Raw genomic sequence first — 5,408 nt, forward strand, 5'->3', positions numbered from 1 at the left:
GGCATTCAAAATTTTAAAGTCGATTCAATGTGATTTACCATTACATAATGTAAAATTCTTCATTTTCAACATTTACAAATCACTTGACAATAAAATTGTTGTGTGATATTTGTATTTTTATTTCAAAAAAAATTTCGAAAAGGTAAATAACTGACGGAAACCTTTTTGGATTTTAAATACATATATATAAATTAGGTTTGCTTTTGCTTCGTGTTTATTTGAGTCGCATTTGGTAAATATTGTTTTATAAATAACAAAATAGACTAACAAATTACCCTTACCTTATAAAAATAGAAGAATATTTATCGGAATAAATAGATTATGTGTCACACACACACACCCTATTGAACTAATTAACACACACTTGATCAAATCGAAGTTTGGAAATAATTTGGCTAAAACGTTTTAGTGTATTGATCTTTCGTTATCGTATCTACTTATTGTACGCGCAGCAGTAAGTTGGGAAAACGAATGCGGTAGAAATATTTTTTATTGATAGAAAAGTCATTTAGGGGACTATAAAAATGTCGCAAAAGTTAACGTGTATGTTTTTCGGTTATATATGATATAGAAATCGCACTTTATTAAGTACTTCATGATATGAAGGTACATTTGGAAAGAAAAACCTGAAGAGTAGAAAGTGGTTGCGCTTTTCACCGCAGCGGGGTGCTTGTATCAGCAAATCAATAAGCTTCTGCGTACAGAATCAGAAATGTTGCTGAGATGGTGTTATTAGAAAATATTATTACTTATCTAGGATTTCTCTAGAAACTCTCCGATTAGTGTTGTTTGTCTTATCGTCTTTTGGTCTTGCATGTTATCCTAACATAAAGACCAACATTAACATCAAGAACAAGATCAACATCAAAACCAACACCGAAACTTACTAGCGAAAAATTCACACCTAAATTCTAATAATGCTACAAAATAGTATGAAATAGGGTTGCCAACCGTGCTGTAATATATATGTAGAATTGTACTATATTTCAGGTCTTCGTACTATATACTGTTGAAGAAATACTATACTGTACGCAAAAATACTATATTTTCAACGCCAAAATCTAACAAATAAACCCTTCATTTTAAAAATTAATTAACGCGCTTTTATGATAAATGATGGATTAATCGAAACAATAAAGTTCAAATCTGAAACCAAAAAAATGTTGGAATTTTTAGTAGTAAAATCCCCCAAAGAAATTTATGAAATTCAAAATAAGTTTTTGGTATTTATTGATAAATGTAGACTATCTTAATAAATGGTTTGATTTTGGTGAAAGCAATTGACAAAATCAAAAATTCAAATTTAAAATAGTTTCATTTAATGACTGTGAGACAATGTTAGAAATTCTAAATTTACAAGAAAAATTGAGTATCGAATCTTTGCAAAAGTAAAAGATTATAGTAACTTTACTGACAAAACTACATGTAACTCGCCAAGTTCATTTAAAGTAAATTAATTTCCACCACTTTGGCATTCACAGATAGGATTTTCGGTTATGGATTCAAATGGCGAAAAGAAAGAAACAGAAGTACAAGTCGGACGAAGGAAGTTGGCGAGCGGTCGCGCATGTACTTGCCCATTTATGACCTATTTGGGTAAGCCACTTGGAACCGATACACAAATAAGCTTTCAATAGGCGTAAATTATAGTATTAATACAGATACGACAGTAGCGTACTAGAAAATAATGTAGAAACATAACTTACCAAAAAGAAAAAATAAACCTATTGCTGTTGTTTTATAGTTAGTTTTCACATTCACTGTCATCATGGGAATCTCTATTACTGTCACCAACATTAGAAATTAGTTCTTCTGTTTGTATGTCCATTACTTGCTCACTTATCCCTATTTTTAAATATTTAATCTACACCCCTGATAGGAATACTGAAGAAAGAGGGCTGCAATCTTTATACCTAAAACTCCGTACTTTTGCCACCGCGCATCCACGCCTTTTTTAAAATTTCCGCCAGCTTCCAGCGTCAGGCCTGTAGTATCTTATTAATATAAAACGAACTTTTGGTTTACATTAATTTAAAAATTGAATATAACAAACCTTATGACACTATTATTGTAGACTGAAAATTGTTAAAAATGCAAGAAGTGCAAAAAAATAATAAAAATAAATAAGTTATAAACATATCTTTGTCTATTTTTTGCTTTTTCCATAAAATACTATATTTTTTTGAAGTGTACTATATTTTTCTATAGCTTATTTTGAAAAATACTCTATTTCGCCGAAGAAATGTTGGCAACCCTAGTATAAAATAACTCAATGAAAATTTTATGTGCGTAAATATAGACAAATTGCATTATAATTTTTTAAACATTAAACTGAAATTAATTTTCTATCCTTGACGGGTTACCCCAAATTAATGACAGCGGCCACAATTTTTTCTTATTTGTAGAGGATTGAAATTAATTTCACTTTAATGTTTAAAAAATTACTAAATATTAACCTCTTTAAAAAATGTTTCATTTATATGTATTGATCGGATGCATTATTATAAGAAATTAGGCGTAGGATTGCAATGGTTCCTTCGTAAAATAGAATTCAGAAAAATCTTTGAAGAATGTCTTGAAGTAAATACGAAAAATTAAATAGTTCATATTTTTTGTATTGACAATAGGCAAAGTGCCCCAAAATTTCTAGTTGTTATGAGATCGAAATTTGTGGAAAAACTCGTCTATTTACATTAACTCATCATGCTTGTTTAAAATGCACTGAAAGTGTGGATACCAACTTAACATTATTGTGAGATGTACGGAGCGTTCCAAAATTAATTTTTAATATGACTGATTAAAAATAAGAGAGAAAACAATTTCGTTCATTTTTGCGACTTTCTCTTTAAAGTAATCCAAATCTCCCAATGATAACGATAGATCTAAAATTGCAAGGTTACGAACTGTGTATGATATAAAATTTCCTAAAAAAGATTAAGACAAGAGCATACTGTTAAACGACAAGACCAAAACCAAGACATAATTTACCAGACCAAGATGACATTGGTCTTGTCTAACTAACTTTTTCTCATCCGTACTCTCCATAATCCAAAATCAATGGAGCAACCAGCCGCTTTTGTTAAAGTTAGTTAAGGACATAAAGCAAACAATAAAAAATAGTGTATGCAACATGTAACAGCTTTACAACCATTTCTTTTGAAATTAGAATTTTCGTTTTTACATCTACGTTCCGTCCTTAAAAAGTTATATTCTAATCGTGAAATATAATTTAAACTAGACAAGGAAAAATTGGTTACTATCAGCATCTGTTCTAATGGTTTATCTTTTTAAGATTTCACTATCTCTCTTGTCCTTGCAATCCACTATATCTAGAGTCGTGATCAGGCGATGGAACTTGCACGAAGCAAAACATTCACAATTTCAATTTTATAAAACCGGAGCAGATACTAGCCACGCGATTGGTTAAATTACGAAATATTTGCCGCGAAGCGTCGCAGAAATCTAATATGGTGCTTCTGCGTAACATTTTATACGTCATCAGTGCTTCATGCATTAGCCATCGCAAAATCAAGCCTGAGCACACCGTTGTTCATTACCAAGCAATCCAGTCTCCTCGTTCGTGTTTGGAAGAAGGTTTGTCCACGTGTTTTAGATTCAATTTATCGAATTCATTTATATTTCATAGAATAGATTTCATTTAATTGCAAATAATCAGTTTGAGTTTGCACTTCTGTATTTTATATGTGTTAGGGTAACTAATTTATTCAGTTAGTTTCTGAAATACATTATCCAATCATGATAAGCATGTATAAGAACTTTTGGTTATATTTTAGTCTTTCATGGGACTTCATTTTACAGTAATATGATCGAAGCTGTGGAAGTTGCACATTATGGAACTATGAAGCATCACCTTTACACCCGAGGATGAAGTATACGTAAAAGTTAATTTTTCTCCATTTGATACAAAGGCAGAATGCTACCGTTCCTACAGGAAAAATAGTGACAATGAATTGGTAAGAGCATCATTAATTAAAAGTAATCGATTGAAATTTTTATTAAATTATACCAGAAACTTCAGCTTCTTAAATACTTGTAACCTACACTCAACAACCATTAAGTATCATTTCAGCTGAATGAAAGTAGAACTACATTACGTAAATTATTATTCCTTTCACTTGAATCTAAATTTACAGCAAATAATAGTACCACCTTAATAATTTATTGTTTTACTTGCTTCTAACTGCATTTTTATTTAATTTCAAATCTTATTTATTTGATATTAAATTGTTTCCCTTGTCCTTTTCTACAGATTGGCCAATAAAAATGAGAGAAAATTGAAGCTAGTTTTGATGCTCCTGTACCAACCAATAGTGTAGTTTTATCTGGACTTGATTCATGAGTTGCTGCTACGACTTTACCATTCAAAATTATGTTTGAACTCCAATGACCGAAAAATTATCTGCAATGGAATAATAATAATGAATTGGTAAGTAGAAACAATAATTAATGATAATAGATTGAAATTTTCATTAAATTATTCCAAAAACGATAATCTCTTAAATATTTGTAACCTACTGTGCTTTAAGAATTATTCCACAAATGGATTTCATTTTACAGGAACATTGTAGAAACTACGGATGTCGTGTGTTTTGGAAGCATGAAACATCGTTCTTTTGCACTCCAGGATCTAAGAAGCACAAAAGTCATCTTTTCCCATTAAATACAGAAGTGGGATGCTGCTGCTGCTAAAAGAAGAGTATACGACAATGAATTGGTAAGTAACATCATCAATTAAATATATATAACCGATTCAGATTTTCATTAAAATATCCCGGAAACTTCAATCACTTAAATATTTGTAATCTACATTTAACAGCCATGTTTCAAGTATTATTTCAGAAACGTCAAGCAGTTCCGCAGAATTGAAGTAAAGCTATGTTCTTTCCAGCCTACACCAATTAATAATAAATTATTTTCATAAAATGTGTAATGTATATATTATTATCCCTTTCACTTGCATCTAAATTTACAGCAAAATAATGACACCACCTTAAAATTTTTAAATTTTACTCGTATAACTGCGGTTCTATTCAATTTCTAATCTCGTTTATTTGGTATTAATTGGATTACCTTGTCATTTTCTATAGATTGGCCAACAAAAATGAGAGAGAATTGAAGTTAGTTGTGATGCTCCTGAATCAACCAATAGTGCCGTTTTTCCTGGACTTGATTATTGAGTTCCTGCTGACGACTTCCCCATTCAACGTCATGTTTGAACCCCACTGACCGACAAATTATTTGCAATGGTATCGTTCGTCATAGATTTGGTTTGCTTTTTACACCTCTAAACTTTGGAATGTTACATTCTGCAGTGTATTAAGGTGAGAAAAATACATGGCCTAATTATTCATTGTTTCTTACAAATCTGTTACCACCCTATCTGTTTC

At 30.8% G+C, this 5,408-nt stretch overlaps 1 protein-coding gene and 1 long non-coding RNA gene across 3 annotated transcripts in view; one reads left to right on the forward strand and one right to left on the reverse strand.

Annotated features, from left to right (window-relative positions):
• Positions 1-874, reverse strand: part of LOC108740309 (transmembrane protein 181) — a 12,547-nt gene extending 11,673 nt beyond the window's left edge. For both annotated transcript variants that reach the window (XM_018474593.1, XM_018474591.1), the window contains exon 1: positions 282-874. The gene's annotated coding sequence lies outside the window, so the exon portion shown is untranslated. The remainder of the gene's footprint in view (positions 1-281) is intronic.
• LOC108740310 overlaps positions 1-4,359 on the forward strand; it is a 36,394-nt gene extending 32,035 nt beyond the window's left edge. Inside the window, exons 3-4 of the long non-coding RNA XR_001938314.2 lie at positions 3,820-3,974; positions 4,271-4,359. This is a non-coding gene — a long non-coding RNA (uncharacterized LOC108740310). The remainder of the gene's footprint in view (positions 1-3,819; positions 3,975-4,270) is intronic.
• Positions 4,360-5,408: the final 1,049 nt, after the last annotated feature.

This window comes from Agrilus planipennis, unplaced genomic scaffold, assembly GCF_000699045.2.
Source record: "Agrilus planipennis isolate EAB-ADULT unplaced genomic scaffold, Apla_2.0 scaffold203, whole genome shotgun sequence".
Classification (NCBI taxonomy): domain Eukaryota; kingdom Metazoa; phylum Arthropoda; class Insecta; order Coleoptera; family Buprestidae; genus Agrilus; species Agrilus planipennis.